Source organism: Pristiophorus japonicus, chromosome 15 (assembly GCF_044704955.1).
Source record: "Pristiophorus japonicus isolate sPriJap1 chromosome 15, sPriJap1.hap1, whole genome shotgun sequence".
NCBI classification, from domain to species: domain Eukaryota; kingdom Metazoa; phylum Chordata; class Chondrichthyes; family Pristiophoridae; genus Pristiophorus; species Pristiophorus japonicus.
In genome coordinates, this window is record NC_091991.1 from 142,376,790 (window position 1) to 142,390,432 (window position 13,643).

The window sequence follows — 13,643 nt, forward strand, 5'->3', positions numbered from 1 at the left end:
TCGAAATTTCAAACGGCGCGGTGGCGCGCGCGCGCACCAACCGTCGGATGGGCTCGCGCCATGCGCGGAGCGAAGCCCCAGCTGGAGGGCGAGGCAAAGCCGGCAGGATTGCGCTTTTGTTGTTGGAAGTTTCACATCGATGAAAAAAAAACACACACACACACACACGCCGTGCAGGTACCACACAACGCCGCATATTTTGTTTTAAAAGTCTTATGAAAGGATAAAAAAAAACCCTTCCGTTTTAATGTATAATTACTTGTACACGCCCGGGTGGTGGTAAAAAAAAATTCGTTACTTGCTTTGAAAATTCTTCTCCTCAAGTTTTCTGTCCGAAGAGTTGGTGTCGTTCTTCGTTGTGATGGGAGTTTACAATCGCGCATATATATAATCGCACTGCTATGTGTTTATTTGCGTACACCCGCAGCCTTACAGTGCACAGGGGGAAACACGTGTTTTACCGCATCAGTGGCTAACAGATAATTAAGTGCTTGTTCTCTGGTGAATTAATTTACATATGGTGCCACACTTAATTAAATCGCGCTTTTTTCCCACTCTCCCAGTCAATCTGTAGGATTTCTTTATGGGGGGAATGTATTTTTTTGGAGAAAATCATGGATTAGCCACGGCAAAAAACCAAGAGGCCGAAATTGCCCCTTTCCTTAAGACATGTTACCACCACAATTCGGCGACCACGCTGCAGAGTGAAGTGGCCGCTGATTGCCCAATTGCCCTCCCGAGTTTTCCCAGCAGTGCCCCGATCTCTATCACCACCCACCCCTCTTACCGCTTCTCTGATGCCAATCGGTGTTAAGCATAACATCATTGCGCGCACCGCCGATCCACACCCCCCCCCCCACCCCGACGGCGACACTCCCCATGGAAAACCTTCGGCCTGCCCGTTGATGCCAAAACAATCTTTTTCCCGGCGGTCCAGTGAGGCTGTGGCCTCCTGCAGCGGTGGTGCAGCTTCCCTTAAAGGGGAGGGCTCGCTGCCGCCATGTTTTTTGTTGTCGGCCCGACAATTATGTCCCCAGGTTCGACTGGCCTCCCAACAGGCAGCCTGGCACCTCCTCTTGGGTGTCAGGCCACTGCACCAGCCGAAAAAGCGCGGAGGCTCTCCCCTTTAAGTGAAGGGGAGAGCCGTGGTGATCGCGGCGCTGAATACGCACTCCACCCCTCAGTTGTTGTCACTGCTGCATTTTTTGCCCTTCAGGTGTAGTCACTGACCGACTTCTGGATCAAAACAAAACAAAAGCAAAGAGTGGAATTTCCCCAAGAGTTGACCTGAACTGCAGCTGCGGTAAAAAACATCGAAACGGGGTGTGTGTGCCATAGGTAAAAAAAGGGATGAAGTCCAACGAAACGAATTTAAGGAGCTAGGAGCTAAATTAAAAAGTAGGACCTCAAAAGTAGTAATCTCGGGATTGCTACCAGTGTCACGTGCTAGTCAGAGTAGGAATCGCAGGATAGCGCAGATGAATACGTGGCTTGAGCAGTGGTGCAGCAGGGAGGGATTCAAATTCCTGGGGCATTGGAACCGGTTCTGGGGGAGGTGGGACCAGTACAAACCGGACGGTCTGCACTTGGGCAGGACCGGAACCAATGTCCTAGGGGGAGTGTTTGCTAGTGCTGTTGGGGAGGAGTTAAACTAATATGGCAGGGGGATGGGAACCAATGCAGGGAGACAGAGGGAGACAAAAAAGAGATGAGGAGGGGTGGGGGGCAGAGAAACCCGGGGCAAAGAACAAGAGGGGCCACTGTACAGCAAAATTCTAAAAGGACAAAGGATGTTAAAAAAACAAGCCTGAAGGCTTTGTGTCTTAATGCAAGGAGTATCCGCAATAAGGTGGATGAATTAACTGCAAATAGATGTTAATAAATATGATGTGATTGGGATTACGGAGACGTGGCTCCAGGATGATCAGGGCTGGGAACTCAACATCCAGGGGTATTCAACATTCAGGAAGGATAGAATAAAAGGAAAAGGAGGTGGGGTAGCATTGCTGGTTAAAGAGGAGATTAATGCAATAGTTAGGAAAGACATTAGCTTGGATGATGTGGAATCTATATGGGTAGAGCTGCAGAACACCAAAGGGCAAAAAACGTTAGTGGGAGTTGTGTACAGACCTCCAAACAGTAGTAGTGATGTTGGGGAGGGCATCAAGCAGGAAATTAGGGGTGCATGCAATAAAGGTGCAGCAGTTATAATGGGTGACTTTAATATGCACATAGATTGGGCTAGCCAAACTGGAAGCAATATGGTGGAGGAGGATTTCCTGGAGTGCATAAGGGATGGTTTTCTAGACCAATATGTCGAGGAATTAATTAGGGGGGAGGCCATCTTAGACTGGGTGTTGTGTAATGAGAGAGGACTAATTAGCAATCTCATTGTGCGAGGCCCCTTGGGGAAGAGTGACCATAATATGGTGGAATTCTGCATTAGGATGGAGAATGAAACAGTAAATTCAGAGACCATGGTCCAGAACTTAAAGAAGGGTAACTTTGAAGGTATGAGGCGTGAATTGGCTAGGATAGATTGGCGAATGATACTTAAGGGGTTGACTGTGGATGGGCAATGGCAGACATTTAGAGACCGCATGGATGAACTACAACAATTGTACATTCCTGTCTGGCGTAAAAATAAAAAAGGGAAGGTGGCTCAACCGTGGCTATCTAGGGAAATCAGGGATAGTATTAAAGCCAAGGAAGTGGCATACAAATTGGCCAGAAATAGCAGCGAACCTGGGGACTGGGAGAAATTTAGAACTCAGCAGAGGAGGACAAAGGATTTGATTAGGGCAGGGAAAATGGAGTACGAGAAGAAGCTTGCAGGGAACATTAAGGCGGATTGCAAAAGTTTCTATAGGTATGTAAAGAGAAAAAGGTTAGTAAAGACAAACGTAGGTCCCCTGCAGTCAGAATCAGGGGAAGTCATAACGGGAAACAAAGAAATAGCAGACCAATTGAACAAGTACTTTGGTTCAGTATTCACTAAGGAGGACACAAACAACCTTCCGGATATAAAAGGGGTCAGAGGGTCTAGTAAGGAGGAGGAACTAAGGGAAATCTTTATTAGTCGGGAAATTGTGTTGGGGAAATTGATGGGATTGAAGGCCGATAAATCCCCAGGGCCTGATGGACTGCATCCCAGAGTACTTAAGGAGGTGGCCTTGGAAATAGCGGATGCATTGACAGTCATTTTCCAACATTCCAATGACTCTGGATCAGTTCCTATCGAGTGGAGGGTAGCCAATGTAAACCCACTTTTTAAAAAAGGAGGGAGAGAGAAAACAGGGAATTATAGACCGGTCAGCCTGACCTCAGTAGTGGGTAAAATGATGGAATCAATTATTAAGGATGTCATAGCAGCGCATTTGGAAAATGGTGACATGATAGGTCCAAGTCAGCATGGATTTGTGAAAGGGAAATCATGCTTGACAAATCTTCTGGAATTTTTTGAGGATGTTTCCAGTAAAGTGGACAAAGGAGAACCAGTTGATGTGGTATATTTGGACTTTCAGAAGGCTTTCGACAAGGTCCCACACAAGAGATTAATGTGCAAAGTTAAAGCACATGGGATTGGAGATAGTGTGCTGACGTGGATTGAGTACTGGTTGTCAGACAGGAAGCAAAGAGTAGGAGTAAATGGGTACTTTTCAGAATGGCAGGCAGTGACTAGTGGGGTACCGCAAGGTCCTGTGCTGGGGCCCCAGCTGTTTACATTGTACATTAATGATTTAGACGAGGGATTAAATGTAGTATCTCCAAATTTGCGGATGACACTAAGTTGGGTGGCAGTGTGAGCTGCGAGGAGGATGCTATGAGGCTGCAGAGTGACTTGGATAGGTTAGGTGAGTGGGCAAATGCATGGCAGATGAAGTATAATGTGGATAAATGTGAGGTTATCCACTTTGGTGGTAAAAACAGAGAGACAGACTATTATCTGAATGGTGACAGATTAGGAAAAGGGAAGGTGCAACGAGACCTGGGTGTCATGGTACATCAGTCATTGAAGGCTGGCATGCAGGTACAGCAGGCGGTTAAGAAAGCAAATGGCATGTTGGCCTTCATAGCGAGGGGATTTGAGTACAGGGGCAGGGAGGTGTTGCTACAGTTGTACAGGGCCACACCTGGAGTATTGTGTACAGTTTTGGTCTCCTAACTTGAGGAAGGACATTCTTGCTATTGAGGGAGTGCAGCGAAGATTCACCAGACTGATTCCCGGGATGGTGGGACTGACCTATCAAGAAAGACTGGATCAACTGGGCTTGTATTCACTGGAGTTCAGAAGAATGAGAGGGGACCTCATAGAAACATTTAAAATTCTGATGGGTTTAGACAGGTTAGATGCAGGAAGAATGTTCCCAATCTTGGGGAAGTCCAGAACCAGGGGTCACAGTCTAAGGATAAGGGGTAAGCCATTTAGGACCGAGATGAGGAGAAACTTCTTCACCCAGAGAGTGGTGAACCTGTGGAATTCTCTACCACAGAAAGTAGTTGAGGCCAATTCACTAAATATATTCAAAAGGGAGTTAGATGAAGTCCTTACTACTCGGGGGATCAAGGGGTATGGCGAGAAAGCAGGAAGGGGGTACTGAAGTTTCATGTTCAGCCATGAACTCATTGAATGGCGGTGCAGGCTAGAAGGGCTGAATGGCCTGCTCCTGCACCTAGTTTCTATGTTTCAGGTGGGGGGCAATTTCTACCCCCAAAAGTCATGGAACTTCTACGAAAAGGCTTGCATTTCTATAGCGCCCACCTGACGTCCTAAAGTGCTTTATAGCCAATTAGGTACTTTTTGAAGTGTAGTCACTGTTATAATGTAGGAAACTCGGCAGCTAAATTGAGCACAGCACGCTCCTACAATGACCACATGGAGTGTGACTTCAGCAGAAAGTGACTTTAGTAGAATGTGGCCGTCCTTTGCTGCGAGTTGTGACTGAGGGAGTATTAGTTAGACTGTACTTATACACGGATGTGGTACATTACAGCAAAATTCTAAAGGGGCAAAGTATGTTAAAAAGACAAGCCTGAAGGCTCAGTGCCTCAATGCGAGGAGTATTCGTAATAAGGTGGACGAATTAACTGCGCAGGCAGCTATTAACAAATATGATATAATGGAGACATGGCTCCAGGGTGACCAAGGCTGGGAACTCAACATCCAGGGGTATTCAACATTCAGGAAGGATAGACAGAAAGGAAAAGGAGGTGGGGTAGCGTTGCTGGTTAAAGAGGAAATTTATGCAATAGTAAGGAAGGACATTAGCATGGATGATGTGGAATCTGTATGGGTAGAGCTGTGGAATACCAAATGGCAGAAAACGCTAGTGGGAGTTGTATACAGACTACCAAACAGTAGTAGTGAGGCTGGGGATAGCATCAAACAAGAAATTAGGGATGCATGCAATAAGGGTACAGCAGTTATCATGGGCGACTTTAATCTACATATAGATTCAGCTAACCAAACTGGTAGCACTATGGTGGAAGAGGATTTCCTGGAGTGTATTCAGGATGGTTTTCTAGACCAATAATGTTGAGGAACCAACTAGAGGGCTGGCCATCCTAGACTGGGTGATGTGTAATGAGAAATGACTAATTAGCAATCTTGTTGTGCGAGGCTCTTTGAGGAAGAGTGACCATAATATGGTAGAATTCTTTATTAAGATGGAGAGTGACACAGTTAATTCAGAGACTAGGGTCCTGAACTTAGGGAAAGGTAACTTCGATGGTATGAGACGTGAACTGGCTAGAATAAACTGGCAAATGATACTTAAAGAGTTGACGATGGATAGGCAATGGCAAACATTTAAAGATCACATGGATGAACTTCAACAATTGTACATCCCGGTCTGGAGCAAAAATAAAACTGGGAAGGTGGCTCAACCGTGGCTAACAAGGGAAATTAAGGATAATGTTAAATCCAAGGAAGAGGCATATAAATTGGCCAGAAAAAGCAGCAAACCTGAGGACTGGGAGAAATTTAGAATTCAGCAGAGGAGGACAAAGGATTTAATTAGGAGGGGAAAAATAAAATATGAGAGGAAGCTTGCTGGGAACATAAAAACTGACTGCAAAAGCTTCTATAGATATGTGAAGAGGAAAAGATTAGTGAAGACAGGTCCCTTGCAGTCAGAATCAGGTGAATTTATAATGAGGAACAAAGAAATGGCAGACCAATTGAACAAATACTTTGGTTCTGTCTTCACGAAGGAAGACACAAATAACCTTCGGAAATACTAGGGGACAGGGGGTCTCGTGAGAAAAAGGAACTGAAGGAAATCCTTATTAGTCAGGAAATTGTGTTAGGGAAATTGATGGGATTGAAGGTTGATAATCCCCAGGGCCTGATAGTCTGCATCCCAGAGTACTTAAGGAAGTGGCCCTACAAATAGTGGATGCATTGGTGATCATTTTCCAGCAGTCTATCGACTCTGGATCAGTTGCTATGGATTCGAGGGTAGCTAATGTAACACCACTTTTTAAGAAAGGAGGGAGAGAGAAAACGAGGAATTATAAACCGGTGAGCCTGACATCAGTAGTGGGGAAAATGTTGGAATCAATCATTAAGGATGAAATAGCAGCGCATTTGGAAAACAGTGACGGGATCGGTCCAAGTCAGCATGGATTTATGAAAGGGAAATCATGCTTGACAAATCTTCTAGAATTTTTTGAGGATATAACTAGTAGAGTGGACAGGGGAGAACCAGTGGATCTGGTGTATTTGGACTTTCAAAAGGCTTTTGACAAGGTCCCACACAAGAGACTGGTGTGCAAAATTAAAGCACATGGTATTGCAGGTAATGTATTGACGTGGATAGAGAACTGGATGGTAGACAGGAAGCAGAGAGTTAGGATAAACTGGTCCTTTTCAGAATGACAGGCAGTGACTAGTGGGGTGCCGCAGGGCTCAGTGCTGGGACCCCAGCTATTTACAATATACGTGAATGATTTAGATGAAGGAATTGAGTGTAACATCTCCAAGTTTGCAGATGACACTAAGCTGGGTGGCGCTGTGAGCTGCAAGGAGGATGCAAAGAGGCTGCAGGGTAACTTGGACAGGTTAGGTGAGTGGGCAAATGCATGGCAAATGCAGTATAATATGGATAAGTGTGAGGTTATCTACTTTGGGGGCAAAAACACAAGGGCAGAATATTATCTGAATGGTGGCAGATTAGGAAAAGGGAGGTGCAACAAGACCTGGGTGTCGTGGTACATCAGTCATTGAAAGTTGACATGCAGGTATAGCAGGCGGTGAAGAAGGCAAATGGCATGTTGGCCTTCATAGCTAGGGGATTTGAGTATAGGAGCAAGGAGGTCTTACTGCAGTTGTACAGGGCCTTGGTGAGGCCTCACCTGGAATATTGTGTTCAGTTTTGGTCTCCTAATCTGAGGAAGGATGTTCTTGCTATTGAGGGAGTGCAGCGAAGGTTCACTAGACTGATTCCCAGGATGGCAGGACTGACATATGAGGAGAGATTGGATCGACTGGGCCTGTATTCACTGGAGTTTAGAAGAATGAGAGGGGATCTCATAGAAACATATAAAATACTGACGGGACTGGACAGGTTAGATGCAGGAAGAATGTTCCTGATGTTGGGGAAGTTCAGAACCAAGGGACACAGTCTAAGGATAAGGGGTAAGTCATTTAGGACCGAGATGAGGAGAAACTTCTTCACTCAGAGAATTGTTAACCTGTGGAATTCTGTACCGCACAGAGTTGTTGATGCCAGTTCGTTGGATATATTCAAGAGGGAGTTAGATATGACCCTTACGGCTAAAGGAATCAAGGAGTATGGAGAGAAAGCAGGAAAGGGGTATTGAGGTGATGATCAGCCATGATCTTATTGAATGGTGGTGCAGACTCGAAGGGCTGAATGGCCTACTCCTGCATCTATTTTCTATGTTTCAGTATCAACCTCCAATATATCAATTTGTGCATTTATCTGTGTTCTGGTAATACTTACAAACATCTGTACTATATTATTTCTAAGTGGTAAAGTAGATTAGTTGAGAGAAAAGAATCTTTAGAGATAGACTCTATCTATAAAGTTCTGACGAAGGGTCATCGACCTGAAATGTTAACTCTGTTTCTCTCTCCACAGATACTGCCTGATCCGCTGAGGTTTCCAGCATTCTCTGTTCTTATTTCAGATTCTAGCAGCCGCAGTATTTTGCTTTTGTTGTAGATAGAGTCCAGTTGGCCTGGCCAAGGTGGCCATTGTAATGTTTTTGCTTCTTGGGTTCTTTGCTTAAGAATTCATAGCAACACATTGTTATTAAGAACTAGTTGGTTTATTAGCAGGGGAAAAGATGTCACAGCTGCCGCCTGGCTATCTGCTATCTATCAAATTCAATGTCAATGTGGTATTCAGCAAAAGGTGTGGTGGCCGGGGCCATTGGAGGGAGCAGCGTGCGGCGACCGGCCCGGAAACCGGCGCGGTCCCGGTCTGCAAGATCATCAGCATGTCGGGGCCATTGGAGGGAGCAGCGTGCGGCGGCCGGCCCGGAAATCGGCACGGTCCCGGCCTGCAAGATCATCAGGCGAAAGCCCAGGGGCAGCACGGGCCAGCCCACACTGTGATATGTGTGCGCGCTCGGTCTGTGCAGCAAAGCTGGTCTCCAGTTATTCTTGGGTAATCCTTGCCACTGGACTAACTCTGTCAAGCCCCTGTGGTGGCTGGTGTGCAACGGCCACCACACGTTAAAAAAATCCAAGCACAGCATCTTCCACCCTTCACAATGTAGTTCTGGATCTGAAATATTAGGTCCTTCATTGAAACACCTGTGAACTCATCCCTTTTTGGCGTGGAAGCAAGTCATCCTCGCTTCGAGGAACTGGCTATGATGATGATGATGGTTTAATTAGCAAAGGTTTAACAATCACAATACAACTATTTTGTTGTGAACAAAATAAAATATTAAATCAAGTGCCCCCTGATTAAAGAGGGGGGTGGGGCGGGGGGACATACCAAACACTTTCAAACAAGTGCCTCCTTGATTTTTGGGGGTTTTTGTGTTTCAACAGCTCTACAACTATTTTAGTTGTAAACTAATAAGTGCCCCCTGATTAAATGGAGGGGCACACTCCCAAAAAAACATTTCAGGTGCCCCCTTGTTTTTTTATTTTTTTAAATTTTTTTCCGAGGGCACCAAAACACAAATTATACAAGTGCCGCCTGGCTAAAAGGGGGGGGGGGGGGTTGGGCGGGCGGCACTAAAATCGACAAACATGGACAAATTAAACTTTAAACAATAATAATCAAATTAAACTTTGGTTGCTGGGGGTAATGATGCACTCCAGTCCCTTCAGTGCTCCGAGCCCCACCCTGGCCGCCCATCTCTTGGTCGACCCCCTCACATACTCTTGACAGAAGAGATGGATGTGAGCCTTGCCCACGTCCCACCATAAACTCAAGGAGAGGAAGCCCCCCTGCTTCCTTCTCCAGTCGGCCCAGAAACAATGGAACAAATCCCGGAACCGCTTGTCCTCCAGCAGCAGATTGTTAAAGTGCCAGTACGCGGACCCCGCCCGCGTGCGGAGTGTAGGAAGCTCCGCCCACACCAGGTGGTGGTCCGAGCACGGCGCCGGCCACATGGAAGCCGCCGGAACGCAGGAGACATACGCCCGAGACACGTAAAGGCGGTCGATTCTGGACCATCCTCTTCCAGGTCTCACCCAAGTAAAGGCGCTGGAGTTGGGATGGAGATTTCGCCAGACGAAGGACCCGACCAGGTCTCTCAACTTCTCTATCGTCGTCATGCTCTGCGGGGCACCGGAGCGGTCCCTCGCCTCGAGGGTGCAGTTAAAATCCCCCCCAAGGTCAATGCAGTTGCTGACGTCGACGGAGCTTAGAAGAGTGGACACTTCTTCGAAGAAGCGCACTTGCTGCGGACCGGGCTGAGGGGCGTACATGTTCACTAGATGGAGCGGCACGTCCCCCAGATTAATCGGGACATGGAGCAAGCAGCCTGGCACAGGCTCCTCGACCCCCAAGATCTCCGGCTGAAAAGGTGGGGCCAACAACAAGATAGCCACCCCACAAGAAGTGGCAGTGAGGTGGCTCATGCGGACCTCTCTTTGCCATTCCAAGAACCACGTGGCCTCGTCTTCCGGAACGGTGTGAGTTTCTTGCAGGAAGCACACTGCATATTTCCCCTCCCGTAGGAGCGAAAAATTGTTAAAGCTACGGCGTGTCTCTCTGCTGCCGTTAATGTTGAGGCTGGCTATGGTTATCTTCATGGCAAAAGCGTAGTGCAACCTCTCACTTAAACTACTGTGAGTGGTGGGGAGCAGAGTCGTTTGATGACCTCCACTTCGTCAACAACCCATCGAGGAACGTTCTGAGCCGGCGCAGCTCAAGGCTTTCCGGTTTTAACGGCGGCGTGGACGGACCTGATGAGCAGCACCGGCTTGGACCATTTGTCCAGGGCCAGATGGGCTCGATTGCAGTGACCCTGGCATTGCGCCAAAAAGTCCCAGAGTTCCTTTGCAGGAATGAGGGGACTCAGCGTCGGGCATGAGGAGATCCACCACCTCACTGGTGATGGACTACAGATCTTCTCCCGTACCCTTCACCGAGTCCCGTCCCCCTCCGGGAGATCGCCACCAGCAGCCGTTCCGTCGACCGCACGGGGCATGGCGAACGGCCCAGCCGTACTATCCGGCCCTACCTCTGTCCCGATCCCACCCCCAGGGTCATCGGCAGAGGAGTCCCCCTGGGCTCCCCCTGGGATGCCAGGTCAGGAAGCGGCAGCGGACGGGGGTCTCCCTCCACCCCAGCCACCGAGGAACACGGCGAAACTGGGCAGAAAAACAGCTCCAGTTCCTCCAAGGCCCCCGGCTCCAAAATTAGGGACCAAGATTGGGGTTCCTCATCCTCCCCGCCACCACCCTCCGGCCCAGTGGGTGCGGGTTCCTGAAATTCATTTTTTTCTTTTTCTGCCAGGTTGAGCAGATCCTGGGGATGTTGATTTTTGACTGGACGGGCTCAGACTTCGCCTTTTTGGCCTCGCAAGCCTCAGTCCCAGGGATGCTCGACTCGGCAGCGACACAGTCTTGTGGTGGCCCCGCGCCCCCGCAACAGGCAGGTCTTTTTCCCCATCCCCGGAAGGCAAAGGCTGGGCAACCTCGGCTGTCTCACTCTCCCCAGGGACAGACTCTCACCGCCTTCAGCGCGGTTTCGGAGCACTGGTGGGCGACACGGTACACGCGGCGGGCAACAACTCCTACACGGAGGTATTTTGTTAATCCTCCGCTTCCTTGGAGTATTGCCTCATTTTTTGTCTGGGGGGCGTGGAGGCAGGGAGAACTCCATGTCAGCCGAGGCCTCCGGCTCCGCTCCCCCCTTTGAATTGTCTTTCCCGAGCCCGACCGCGGGTAGCGGTCAAGGGCTTGAGCACGGGCTCGGGATACCCTGTGTTCGCCGGTGACGGGTTGGCTGAGTGCGGTGATGGGCTGTCTGGCCCACTGAGGGGACTCGCCTGAAGGTGTTTCGTTTTGCGCCGCGCCTTTCTTCCGACTGGACGCACTCCCTCCCTCCGCCGGAGGCCGCGAAGACAAAGGCCTCCGATGATGCTCGCGCACCTACGGCTCCCGGCAAGCGGACGGTACGAGGGGGAGGAGTGGCGGCGGCACCAACCTTGGCTGCTTTGGTTGTTTTAGCGACCTTTGAGGCGGGGCAGTTCTTGTGAACGTGCCCCAACTCCCTACAGGCATGGTACCACACACCGTCCGACGTCCAGAAGACACGGTAGGCAGTCCCCTCGTGGACCATGCTAAATGTTCCCTCCGTTACCTCCTCCCGCGGCAGCTGAACGAAAAGCTGGCGGCGGAAGGAGAACACATGACGGAGGCTGGCCTCCCTGAGGCCGAACGGTATGGGGTTTATCCCCGACCTTACCACCCCCAGTTGATGTAGGTGGGGGAGGAGGAGCTCACTGGGAACAAATGGTAGGACCTTCAAGATGACAACCCTCTGCGCGGTGGCCTCGAGAGGATCCACCGACAGGAAGGTCCTGCCCACCGTGAGCTCCTTTTCAAGGGCCAGGGACACCGCCCGCTCCGACCCCAGGAAGAACACAGCCTTGCCGGACATTTTGGAGGTGGCGACAATAGCCGACGGGCCGACTACCCCAGCCATTGCCCTCACGCACTCCTCAATGCTCATGTTGGAGTGAATGTAGCTCTTGACTCCATTCTTTCTAGTTATTAGTTTCAAAGATGACAGGGCCCCAGAAGCCGTCGTGGTTGCGGACACCAAATGCGCATAGGTTTTCGCTGGCCCTGCCACCGGCGTAGATGGACTCGCCTTTACAGGGTCCCTTTAAGGTTACACTCACCCCAAAGTCACAAGCCTAAAAGGTCTTGATTGGCCTTGTTATTGAGCAAAGGGAGCTCTTAATGAGGCCCAGCTCTCTCCTGTTTGTTTTAAACGTTGGGGAAGGGCCTTTTCCCCTTTGCTCTGTTGTCTTAATTTTTAAATTATATTAATTAAGAGGAGAAAGGGGCCTGTAAGAGAGAGAGGGCAGAGATCGAGAGAGAGGGGGTTGGGAAAGAGGGAGGCTGTGGTATCAGGGTCACTCCTCACAGCGTTGGGTGGGTGCTTGCAGGGATGCACTCCCTTTGGTAAACACAAAACAAAGTCTTATTAGATGGTCTTCTGGTGGGGGGAGAAGATGTCTTCACCCGGGATAGCTGGAACCACCCAGGCACAGTACTCCTAACGATGTTAATTAACTGAGTAACGAGTCTTCACCCAGGTAGCTCCAGCTAACTCGGGCCATGCAGTGGAGGAGGGGTGCTTTTAGTGGTGTGTGGGGCCTAGTTTTTGAAAGAACCCCACACACACACTTAGACGCACACACCAACCGTGATGTTCCGGCCTTCGAATTACTCTTCTTTCCTCCCCCCACCGACAAAACAAAGTCTTTTTGGAGAGTGCACCAATACACCCACCTGTAGATGATGTTGAATAATGGCTCTCCCTCCTTCCACAACGGATGATGTTATTTTCCCGGCTGATGTTTTTTGGTCTTTTCCTCTCTCTCCAACTCTGCAGCAGTGCTGTAGTTGTTGCTCTCCTCCTCTCCCCTGAAATGTTGAAGCAGTAGGTCCCTTCCTCCTCTTCCTGGGTACTCAGGTTTACAGGCCAACAGGCAGGAGCAGTTGCAGCAGCTCCTCATTCACAGCTCACAGCTCCAAGTGAATAGGCCATGCCCCGAACAGCTCTACAAACATGTGAGCATACTTACAAATTCATACATTACACTGCTTCCCCCTTTTTTTTAGAAGCAAGGTATGTATACAATATTTTTTTTAAATTACTTCTCATGATTACAATTTTACAATTGTACGACTGCTGAGCCTGACTATCTTGTTGTAAGCTTTTAGCTTCCTCCATTTCTGCCTGCTCCGACCTCCATTTCTTTGCAGTTGGCTGACTATGCCCATTTCCTATATTCTTATTTGACTCCGGAGACCATCTTGGAGAATTTCTGTTTTCAGGTCGTGTAGCTCAGGATTCCCGACCTCTATCTTCCTGTGTCCTCTTGAGTTTCCTTGGAACCCTTACATCAGTCCTAGTATTAGCTTTCTTTCTAAGATCTTGATATTCCAGTTATCAATATCCTGTCTAGTTGTT

General features: G+C 48.8%; 1 long non-coding RNA gene across 1 annotated transcript; it reads left to right on the top strand.

Annotated features, from left to right (window-relative positions):
* Positions 1–106: 106 nt before the first annotated feature.
* LOC139225893 (uncharacterized) lies at positions 107–8,932 on the top strand. The gene is made up of 3 exons (XR_011587171.1): positions 107–177; positions 1,217–1,323; positions 8,106–8,932. It is a non-coding gene; the product is annotated as an uncharacterized lncRNA (long non-coding RNA).
* The last annotated feature ends 4,711 nt before the right edge of the window (positions 8,933–13,643 follow it).